We start from the raw sequence: 12,775 nt of genomic DNA, 5'->3' as shown, positions 1-12,775 counted from the left end.
TGGACCAATTTTGTTTATACATGCACAAGTTATATTCATAGTGTTTGCATTTTTTTTTCAAAGTAATTGATTGACAGTTGTACTTTCCACATAAGTTTTTTGTGACTTTATATGCCTTTCCTTTGAAATGTTTTATGCTTAGATCTTCTTTTGAACAAATTTTAAATTAATATATTTTAAATTTAAGATGTTAAGCTTGTTTAACTAATGTCCATGATTATGTTCAAGTTGCATCTATGGACAATGAAAAAATTACTGGCTTAATTATGATTCACAATAAAAAATAAATCATGCTTTATTGTCTCAATATATTGAATTGGGATACATTTTTTATTTGATTGTTATTTCTGAAAAAATTGGCTCATGATTACTGGTCATATTTCAAGTACTTCACTCAAATAGTATGCATTTCTCTAAAAGTTACAATGTACAATTTAGTGCAAGCCTTTGTGCCCATTAAATTAGGTTTTGCCAGTAATTGATATTGTTTTGTTTTGTCCCCACTCTGCTTCAAAACTGGCACTGAATATGTTAATGAATACTGCAGTAAATTAAGCTGTCCAACACTCTGGATTGAGGGTATCCATTCACGCCTAGATGGAGTGATATTGTCAGACAAACTGGCAAGTGCATTGACCCCCTCAACGGAGCATTTAAGCCTGATTATACATCAATTCTGTGTTGTGTTAACATAAGACTTCCATCTGAAAGGTTGACATATTATGTTTCGTTGTTAATTATCACATTGAATGGACAGATATTGTATATGACTGCTGATCGACATGGTTGAATATTTTTTACACCTTCTTGGTTAACTAGGTTGCATTTGTAATCTCTCTATGGTTTTAGGGTGAAAAGGGCGTTGAACCTTTATGTCAAGGCTGGCAAGGCAATATAAGGTAATTAATTTTCAGGTGCAAGTTTTTGGTCTGTTATGCATTTATTGTCAGTCATGGAAGAGCAGGTCATGTCCTTATTATTGATTTTAGTGGTTTTTGTGCTAATGATGACCTCTTGTACAACTAAATGCTGTCTGGTACAACCAGGTGGATATTTTGCCTTTGGTAGAATTGGCTCAGTATATCTACACATGTACTTATTAAATATTTAGGAAGAAAAATCCACTGGAATAGTTTAAACTCATCAACCTGACCTTTATACACGAGTACATGACAAATTGATTATGAGAAATGTATTACAAATTCATTTTGATGAAAACATACCAACATACATGTATCTATCAGTTTCTTTGTCTGTCCCTGTCTCTGTCTGTCCTTGTCTCTGTCTGTCCATGTCTCTGTCTGTGTATATGTATGTTTGTGTCTCTGTCTGTTCGTCTGTCTGTATGTACGTCTGTCAGTTCATAGACTCAAACTAGCCCAAAAGCGTTCTCCTAAACTTTTCAACATTAAAATATGTTGGTATTTTTTCTTAGGATAAGTGCATGGACAGTTTTTATCGTTCCACATTAAAAATTACAAAAGTTTTCCCTTTATTTAACTTAGACATTCTATAATATCATGCTGCATATTGTGACATGTAGTGTCAGAGGGTATTCTAACATGACAGTCCAAGACTAACCTTTGAAATCCATTCTTTCACAATAATATTGTTATCCCCACTTTTTTTGAAAAAAAGGTGGGGATATTGTGGTGATCTCCGCCGTCCGTCCGTCCGTCTGTCCGTCCGTCTGTCCGTCCGTCCGTCCTGGCCACTATCTCCTCCTACACTAAAAGCACTAGAACCTTGAAATTTACACACATGGTAGCTATGAGCATATGTGCGACGGTGCACTATTTGGAATTTTGATCTGACCCCTGGGTCAAAAGTTATAGGGGTTGGGGTGGGGCCGCGTCAGAAATTATCACTCATTTTTTAGGTTATTTTACATTTACTTCTTTATTTCTACACCGATTCACTTCAAATTGATACTGGACCTCACCTATGACAATACGGTCAATCTCAACCATGCATGGCCCCATTCCCAACCCTGGGGCGCCCCGCCCACATAGGCCACACCCACCAAAAATTTCCATTTACTATAATTTTTTCATTTCTACACGGATTCACTTCAAATTGATACTGATCTTTTGTTATGACATTAGGGTCAATCTCAACTATGCATGGCCCCAATCCCAACCCTGGGGCGCCCGCCCACATAGGCCACACCCACCAAAAAAATCCATTTACTATAAAAAAAATTTAGGTTATTTTACATTAACTTCTTCATTTCTACACTGATTCACTTCAAATTGATACTGAACCTCTCTTATGACAAAACGGTCAAACTCAACTATGCATGGCCCCGTTGCCAACCCTGGGGCGCCACGCCCACATAGACCACACCCGCCCAAAATTGCCTTTTACTATAATTTCTTCATTAATACACTGATTCACTTCAAATTGATACTGAACCTCTCTTATGACAATACGGTCAATCTCAACTATGCATGGCCCCATTACCAACCCTGGGGCACCCCGCCCACATAGGCCACACCCTCCCAAAATTGCCTTTTACTATAACTTCTTTATTTTTACACCCATTCACTTCTAATTGATACTGAACTTCTCTTATGACAATACAGTCAATCTCAACTATGCATGGCCCCATGATCAACCCTGGGGCGCCCTTGGGTCAAACATGCGGCGTGGGGATACGCGTCGGCCTCTGCCGCGCCATTTCTAGTTCAATAATTGTATTGTGTTTTATAGCATGATTAAGGATTTGATATATATTTCTTGATACAGTAACAAGAACGTTTGAGCTGCAGAGGATCTAGTCATGCGTGATCCATATGTGATTTACAACTTGATAACAGTGTGATAAATTTGTCTGGAAGAGAATACCATTTTATTTTTAGGAAGTTCTTTACTCCATTATATGTACAGAAGATGTCGGTGATTGTATTGATAGGGCAAATAAAAAAAACCCATTTTAAATAGGGTAACAAAATCATGACATTCTAGAACTGGCTTACCCCTAAAGACCATTTCACTCCGAGAAGTCGCGAACATTTACGCTTTCAGCCGATAAGATTCCGAACAGGTAACTGGCTGACCAATGAAATGCTGGTGTAAACATGTACAATTAATCTATTAATAGTAGCAATATTTATAAATTCATGGCGAATATTTTACTACTAAATAGAGAATACACAGAAGAAAATGTCGCACGTGTGCCATGGGAAAAGATGCAAGAATATGGGTGGTGATGGAAACGATGTTAATAGAGAATATTATGTGAATTTTCGGATAAAGATCAAGTTTATCATGCGAGGCTTAGAACCAATGTACCAGCGCGAGGCTTGCCAAGTGGTAACATGGTTCGAGCCTAGCATGATAAACTTGATCTTTATCCAAAACTCACATAATATTCTATTTATTTTATTATTTCCTCTTCATTTCCAGTAATAATTATCAAATATCGCATTTTTGGACAATTTTCAGTTTCCGTAGTTGACAAAACAGATTCTCCAATTTTTGGAAAACTACAATTCTGATCTAAAAATAGCGATTTTATAAACCTCAAGTTTATACGATCATTTTAAACAGCTCGTATGTTGCAGAAACTTCTCTGATTGAACGAAAGTCCGAATGTATTTTGAGAACTTACCGTAAATCCACGAAAATAATGCGCCCTCGTGCATAATACGCACCCCCGAGTTTGGTCAAAATTTATCGGTAAAAATTGAAAATCCGTGTAAAATACGCACTAAAAAAATCAGTGTCCGAAATCGGTCATTTCTGAAAAAATGTGTCAATATATTTTTGTGTTGTGAAAATAGCAAATCAATTTGGTGTTTTCAACTATCTGTTTCACAGCAATACCCCGGTATATTGATTGGGATGTTTTACAGTGCTGTTGTTATGACAGTTGCATAATAAATATCTCTGTCTATTGTTTATATTACCATCGATTGTTACCGATAACACACGGGCCCCTTGCTGACATCTGGGTCAAGCAGTCATAATTACAAAAGAAAGAAGCAGAGACGCTGTTTTTTGTTTTCACATTTATTCAATTTGACAATATTCGGGACAATAATAATTACAATAATAATAAAGTAATAAGAAGACAAAATGGTAACTTCCGTTTTTATAGTTGTCTAGATGAATTTCTTTTCCGAAGTGTTACAAACTCGATACTTTAATATAACTTAAAATACAATTAAACCTCTTGTGTTTTTCATGATCTCTTTAATTGAAATACGCTGCTGTCAATAAGGCTAGTTTAGGAGTAAAAAACAAATTAATTAATTATCACCTTTCAATTTAGTTCGGCAATCAGCAGACAGGTGTTATAGACTCTATAAGCATCATAAAACTAATTATTTAATTACCACTCTTTATTTCAGATATGGTAAATATGTGGTAGAAAGATAAATAGTGGTCAGCTAAGAAATATTTATTTACGGGTATTGTCAGTGCTTTTTTTTTCATTTGCTAATCTCTTTATACGACTTAGCATCCAGTCGCTATTTTGTAGGTAGACGACGATATTAACTGTGTATTCAAAGTATACAGTGTCTGCGCATGAATGACCCAATATTATCCGATAGCTCCTCCCGTTCTCATGTTTCATTCGACAACGTCATTTCATGTGTAAGCGAACTCAATGTTGATTGGCCAGCTACCATGCGCACTTCAATAACAATAAGGTCAAGCGATGTCTCATAATCGGGTACAGAACGGGTTTCGTTTACTGTTCGAATTGCGAACACTTTCATAAAAACAAAGAGACAAATATAGAAAACCAGTCTGATATAAATGGCGGATGTTTTCAATGAAATTTTACTAGATTTTCGCATTTTCACAAATAAGATTTTTATTGAGCCAAATTCTCAATATTTTAGCAAATGACTCAATTGGCGAACGACTGCGCGAGCCCTGTTGCACCCCTTTGATGTAATGGTGTAGTTCAAAATGGCTGCCGCGAAGTGAATAACAGCGATTAAGTTGAAAATTTGCACAGGAAAATTTTTGTTCTGCTCTAAACTCGTATATTATACGCACCCCCTACTTAAAGAAAAAATTGGCAGGTAAAAAAGTGTGCATTATATTCGTACATTTACGGTAACTAATTATTGACGTTATATTAAATTTTTTAAGTGATTGCGGCAAACTACAGATTGAAAAGGGATTATTTATTTCAACAAAGGAAACGGTAGAAAAAGGGCGAAGCAGACGCCATGCTGATTTAATGTAAACATAATACATCAGAATTTGATTGGTTAGCATGGTCAGCTGATAGAAGGTAGAATTCTGAGTTTCTGCGAATATTGCCGGTCTCCTGGTGAAATGGGCTATGGAATGGAGCACCCCAGCTTTCAAACATCCCTGTGTTCAGTGTTATAGAGTACATAGGAGCTGGTTCAATGCCCTGTATCTCATACCTGTGTTCAGATGTAAAAGCGATGTACCTAAACTTAAAATACTATTTTTAGACATTCAGATTGAAGAACACATTTACAAAATACTTATTCTTAACTTCATTAAATTGTCAGTGCAGAAAGTTTGTAAGCTTTTATATGCTCTCTAGTGTAGAGCATCAATTTTATGATCAGGTCTATTTGCAATAAAATGGTTATTTATGGCACGCCTGAACCACAAAAATGAGAAAAACTAAGTTTAAGTTACTTAAACTAGGTTTTTCTCTACTTAAATTCAATTTAAGTTACTTAATTCGAATTAACGCTGCTTAAAATGAATTTAAGTAGTTTTTGTGGTTCCCGCGGCGTTAACGCTAATTAAAACACCGAAAATGCATTAACGGTGCTTAATGGTAATTTTCTTACTTAAGTTGAATTAATTCAACTTAACAAGGATTTTCTCTATCAATTGTACTATTTTCAATTAAGTTGCGTTAAAATAGGTTTTTCTACTTAAAATATGTTTTTAGTTACACGAATTCAACTTTAGTAAGGAATTTTACTTAAGTTGTAAAGTCGAATTGTTTTGATTGGTCAGTTAATGATCCGGAAGACCTAAGCCAATCAGAAACGTCGTAACAAACGTAAACAGGAAAGGATTTTCTTCTACCGCCATTTACAATTTTGCAATGGATCGGTTACAACGCACGCATTTACCTTTAGGATTCCATTACAAAAAAAAACAACAACATGTGACTATGATTATCAAAAGCTCTCATGCAGGAAAATTACAAGCAGTGTTAACCCATAACCATATTACAGCATCTTTTAGCTGTTTTTTTCACACAAGGACTTGTTGGATGACTTGTGGAGACCACTATTTTTTGAAATTCCCTGTTTTTCTCTTGGATGGAGTGTGGTCTCTATGTAACTGATCCCATATAATATCTTTCCACTTGCATACTAACATAATATATATCTGTTTAATCATTTTATCGAAGCGTTATGGCTTAAGTGATGTTATTGACTAAATTTTGACAAAACTAAAACACCCAAAAAATAAAATTGCTACTTACCAACTGACATCTTGAATTCATGATAATTATGATCAAGCAATTGAGTGGTGGTTTATTTATAAGAAAAAGATGAAGCCATACTATGACTTAGCTTGTGGAATGTCATATGGCCTTCTTTTTAAGAAAACAACCCATGTGTAATCAAGGGGTACCCTTCAATTAACTAGACAATTACCAATACTGTTAAAACAACAACAAAATGTTGGTTGTTTTTAAAAAGGGAAATGAAATAACAAATACAGGATATGAAAGACAATTAACGAGCAATCACTGATACTCATGACATTTTTAATACTGTATTATGGATTCGTTTGTTACCATTGCAATATTTACACACTCATAAAAAAATATAAATTGTTAACTGCTGCACTAAAACAACAATTAAATTCTTAATTAGGTTTATTTTGAATCTCATCAAACAATATAGGATAATATTTCGGAAGAACGAATGACATTTAACAAATGCATACATTAGTTCTTTTAATTAATATCTAAACTGGGAATATATACTGAATATATGTCTCTGTCTAAACTATTTATTTCTAAAGGGGAAAAATCAGAACACTTAAGTTAGATATGTTTCTAAATAATATGTTAACAGTACATTTTTTTCTTTTTTTACATTTAAAATTATTTTAAAAGACAATAGTGCACTCAGACTTAAAATATCACCTGGGTAATTTCTGATATGTGTACTTTTTGGGATTGTTTACTTATAAGTTCACTGCCAATACTGAGATACTGGAGACTGTTTTTTTTCCATTTAAATACTAAAATCAAAGCCAAAATTTACATGTATAGAATATAATTAAGTTGGATTCGGTGACACGATATAATCTTTAATTTCTACCTGGGACATATAATATAGTCCCAGTTTCTACATACAAGCTGGTATGACTACTCGTATACAAGACAAGTTATTACTACAGGTAAATGCGATATGACCCGGAAATATATAGACGGGCGGATCGTTTTTGATGTTTATTGCATAGTTACTGACTGTCAGCAAAATTTGATGATGAAAGGGTGTTTTGAATGTTATTCCAGACTAAAACAAATTTTAGCTGACTTAAGATTCTAATCCAAATTTATAATATCTGTATTTTTTGCTCGTACCACATGGCAATCTTTTTCTTCCGACCTCGGGCATGAATTTATTAACAAACCTGACAACCAATCAAAACGCTTGTTTCATATGCTTATTTTCGGACGCGAGTTTTGACTTAACGATAATTAATAATTCAACTTAAGTAAAAATTTTATTACTTAAGTAATAATTAAATACAATTAACGATGCGAAAGCACTTAAATTAATTTTAAGCAGCGTTAAATGCAATTTAAGTAACTTAACGGTAATAAAAATCAATTTTTGTTGTTCGGGCGCACTTAACGAGTTAAACTAAGTTTTTCTCTGCTTAATTCATTTTTCTCACATAAATAGAAAATAACTCTTCTTAACTACTTAATGCATTTAGTAGCGTTAATTCGAATTAAGTTACTTAAATTGAGTTTAAGTAGTGAAAAACTAAGTTTAAGTTACTTAAACTTAGTTTTTCTCTTTTTTGTGGTTCAGGCGTGCCATAGTTATTGCAAACAAACTATGGTTCTTGAAGTTACCATTAATGCCTCAAATGTTGAAAGGACTCATGGTGTTCAGTTTATTGCTTGGTAAATGAAACCAATTTTACTAATGCACTGGAGTTCAGGGGTGGCGAAATCTCAAAAAACTATACTTGTCCACGGACAACCATTTAGGAAATTTAACTTGTCCGTTGCTGAACTACACTTGTCCGTTAATGTTTATATAAATTATAAACGCATTTATTGATTAATGTAAAACAATGTGGAATATACCAAAATGAGTATGATTTGCTAGTTTTGTTTATAGTTGTATTCAATAGTACATTTCAGTATATTATAAACAATATAAAGACTTTCTAAAACTTTTATTAATCTTGAAAAGCTAGTGTTATTAAAACATGTGTTGAACATAAGTACATCGCAATCTTAACATATTAAACTAGTCTAATATGTCGACCTCATCAGGCTGAGGCTCCGCTACTGATGCAATTTGATTATCATCAACTGGTAACCATTGAAAATCTGTGAGCCAAGTTTCTTGAAAAGTTCTGGTGCGTTTACTTAGATCATATTTTTTATCATAATCTTTCTTAGTTTTTTTCGGAGGTAGACTGCTCAAAGTTTCGGGTTTCTGCTCCGTTGTTGAAGATTTAAAAAAACTAAATGTTCCATTTTCACCTTTAAAGTCGTCTTAAATAACAAGGTAGACTGTGTTTTGATTATCTTACTTTGATACTTTTTATTTCCGTCTGATTGTAAAAATAGAGAAACCAGTCTGTACACTAACAGTCGGGCCGAATGTTTAAAATGCGGCATGCTCCTGGTCTCTTATAGGATAAGGGAGATCACTGCGCAGGAGAGTGCCCGTATTTTAGCTTGATTGCTCCCCAAATAGCACTGACAATGTAATCGCATGTCAACATCCGGTTTTGTAAAACTTCATTACGGCTTTAATACAATGTATTTTTTTGTTTACCTGGACCGACTTTAAAAAAATTTGTTGTCCACGGACAACTTAATCGAAAAAAATCAGTTGCCCAGATGGGCGAATGTACGACTCGGGCAACTCGGACATTTGATTTCGCCACCCCTGGAGTTGTAATCTAACCAATTTGAAAAACCTCAGTTAATGGGCTCAAGGGAGGCAATCCATTGTTAGCTAATACGAGCTTAATACAGAGTTATCTGTAACATGTAGGAAATGCACTGTCTAAAGGAAGACAGTGTATTAGTTAGAAGAGATTGTGAAAATATGATATGCATATAGGCATCTGGTTATGTTAAGCAGGGAAATTATGGCATACTCTGTCAGAAAGTTGCTGTATGTTGAAGTTGCATGGTTTTGTTTACCATGCATCTGTTTATATAATGGTGCAGTTGTGAATATGCAAAAATATAAACTAACAATATTGACATATTTATATTTTCCATTTGCAAATGGTTTTGGCATTCATCGACAGAGAGCTTTGTCGAAGGTTCAAGTCTTGCAGTGGGCATGATCTAACGTTGTTGCCTGCCCAGCCACTTAATGAAATTGACAGATATCGAATACCTTCCTTCCAAGTTCAGGGAATATTTCATGTCTGTAAATAAAGGTGTCCTCTGATTGGTGTCGATATTATACTAAAGTAACACTTAACCATACCCTTATTTTTAAAGCTAGTGGCCCGTTTCAGAAATAATTATGCACAGTCTTGGCTGTGGTAAATTAGTTTTATGGCCTAGCCCAATTGTACATTATACATGGAGATTTATACAGCCTCATGCAAGTTTGACTTCTGGTGTGATTATAAACCTGAAGCATGGAATTCAAAATACCAATATTTATTTAACATTATGTTTGCAGTCAAATGTCCATTGTTAGCTATATTTGCTAGTCCTTTTATTATGGTCAGAACTTGATCTCTCTGCTTTTATTGTGGATTAATTAATGTTAATTTAAGAATTGCCCTCCCCCCATACGGAAGCCTTCGAAGTCAAAGTGTATTTTGTTTTGCATATTTGCATGTGTCTGTGCGTCGAAGTACTTAATATCACTTATAATTATATTCTTTATCTCTGTAAAATCTATTCCCGGCATTTTTACAGTATGTACAGGATCAAAACAAGAACAAGCAAACTTTGTATGTTTTAATTTTGTCTGATTTGTGAGGTTATAAGCATACAACCTTCAATGTTATTAAACATGTTTTTAAAAAAGTAAGTTTTATTTTATTTATGCCTACTATAAATAGGTGGTTTTTATGGCCAGATATACATTTTATGGTGAGTTATAAATCTAAAAGATCTGATAAGGTTTTGTAATTGCAACTTTCCCCACCCATATCTCTTACAGTATGCATATACAGTATGAGTATTAAAAGTAGGTACATTGCTGTTCATTGAGCCATGACTTTGCCTGGGGTGTCTTGTAACAGTTTTCGGAAGGAAAATTTGTAAAATTTACAGTAAATACTATATATGTCAAGCAAGATAGATACAGTAATATAGGACACAGTCATTTGGATGTTAGACATATTTTAATGTTCTTCATATAATTTATTGAAAAGTGACAATAGTGGATTTTGTAGAAGTGTTTCCTTCAATGTGATATGTAAATGTTTGTTGTTCTCAGGTTAGTGTTCTGAGGGTTTATGTCACTACAGCTTATTTTCAGTTTAAATTTGTTATATTGTGGTGTTCTGCAGATATTTGGTAGTGATAATAATGTGATTATCTGTCAGATGAAGATGCTGTATATCAGAACATTAGATTTTTGTATCAGGTGATAGTCTGAAGTTATGTGGTATCACTTAAGTAAATGTTTTGTAAAAGGGAAAAACTGAAACCACCATGGATGTCTGTCAATTTAACCATCCATTTGTCTGTCTGTCTGTCTGTCTGTCTGTCTGTCAGTCAGTCAGTCAGTCAGTCAGTCAGTCAGTCTGTCTGTCTGTCTGTCTGTCTGTCTGTCTGTCTGTCTGTCTGTCTGTCTGTCTGTCTGTCTGTCTGTCTGTCTGTCTGTCTGTCTGTCTGTCTGTCTGTCTGTCTGTCTGTCTGTCTGTCTGTCTGTCTGTCTGTCTGTCTGTCTGTCTGTCTGTCTGTCTGTCTGTCTGTCTGTCTGTCTGTCTGTCTGTCTGTCTGTCTGTCTGTCTGTCTGTCTGTCTGTCTGTCTGTCTGTCTGTCTGTCTGTCTGTCTGTCTGTCTGTCTGTCTGTCTGTCTGTCTGTCTGTCTCTCAAAGCGCATAACTTCTATGTCCTTTGAGATATAACCTTCATATTTGGTATGCATGTGTATATGTACAAGGCCTTTCCATACGCACAATTTTTTTTACCTCTGTGACCTTGACCTTGAAGTTAGGTCCGCATTTAGGTTTCTTTATCTGCGTTTAGGTTATGAAAAATGCTCATAACTTCTATGTCCCTTGAGATATAACCTTCATATTTGGTATGCATGTGTATACGGACAAGGCCTTTCCATACGCACGCAAATTTTGACCCCTGTGACCTTGACCTTGAACTTAGGGTCCGCATTTAGGTTTCGAAATCTGCGTTTAGGTTTCGAAAAAGCTCATAACTTCTATCAAGCATTTATAGGGGGCATAAGTCATCCTATGGTGACAGCTCTTGTTTGTCATGATATTAAGTCATGCATTTGCAATTTTCGACAGCCTACATAAAAATTAACAAAATTGTGTGTTTGTTGACCAATGTCATGACATTTATGGCAGATTTTAACGTGGAGTTTAAATTATGTTATTGATGTATTTTTATTTTTCATAAAATGGTATTGCATATATTTGTTAACAAGTATTCAGTGCTTTCCACAGGCAATTTAACTGTCCCTCAGCGGGGCGCTTGAATTTCAAAATCAGAGTCCGCAGGGCGCCTGAAATTTTCCAATCAGTGTATTCTGGCATTTACTGCAGCTTAAGATCAAAACAATATCGACTACGCCCAAAATTTTGAAAGCCAATTTACGATCCTTTGTCGCTTTACCCAATTCAAGCCTGCCTAAAGGCGGAGCGGCGTTGTATAAGAAAATCAATATTGGCCAATGAGAGCGCACGCTTTGTATGAGCAACAGAAGCAGGCAGGAAATACCTGCAGTTAAATCATGCAGACAACTCGTGACATACATGTAATGGTCACAGAAATCTTGGTCAATTACTAAGAAGACTGAAGATGGCAACCGGCCATAATCCTCTTGGACAATGGAATTTCATGCATAATACTGTCAAAACATTTATTCGACTCTTAAAGTGTTTAAACAAATCATCTTTGAATTCATTGTTTAAATCTCAAATGGGAATAATTAAATTTGTAATCTGAAACCCATTCCCGTAAGTCGATGTTGACACATTTTTAATCCGAAACACACTTCCGAATGTAAACGTTACCGCGACGTTGAAATATTCTTGCTTCAAATAAGCAGTGTAAATTTATTTTGTGTAGACCGCTTTCCTCAATAAAAAGGGCGCACAAATTATGCAGCATGTACAACGTCGTGTCATTTGCATAGAAAGCGTGAGTGTATACAGCGTTGTAACAAGCACACAACACGTCAGGAAATTGACGCATGATCAGAGGCAATATTTCATAAAATCTATAGTCACTTATGCCAAATTTATTTGATACTATAGAAAAATGGCAAGGTTTGTGTTGAAGAAATTATTGAGAGCTTTTATCGAAAATATTTACCAGAAAGTGCTTTAAACAAATGGAATAAATGGGATTATCGGATATTAAATAGAAACTTGAAAAGTAGCA

At 34.8% G+C, this 12,775-nt stretch overlaps 1 protein-coding gene across 3 annotated transcripts in view; it reads left to right on the top strand.

The window, feature by feature from the left end:
- The window catches only part of LOC127868548 (disks large homolog 5-like), a 98,603-nt gene that overhangs the window by 20,274 nt on the left and 65,554 nt on the right, over positions 1 to 12,775 (top strand). The gene's annotated exons all lie outside the window — the stretch shown is intronic.

The sequence above is a fragment of the Dreissena polymorpha genome, chromosome 2, assembly GCF_020536995.1.
Source record: "Dreissena polymorpha isolate Duluth1 chromosome 2, UMN_Dpol_1.0, whole genome shotgun sequence".
In the NCBI taxonomy this organism is placed as follows: Eukaryota; Metazoa; Mollusca; class Bivalvia; order Myida; family Dreissenidae; genus Dreissena; species Dreissena polymorpha.
The sequence above is the reverse complement of the archived record's forward strand: the minus strand, read 5'-3'. Positions and strand labels throughout refer to the sequence as shown.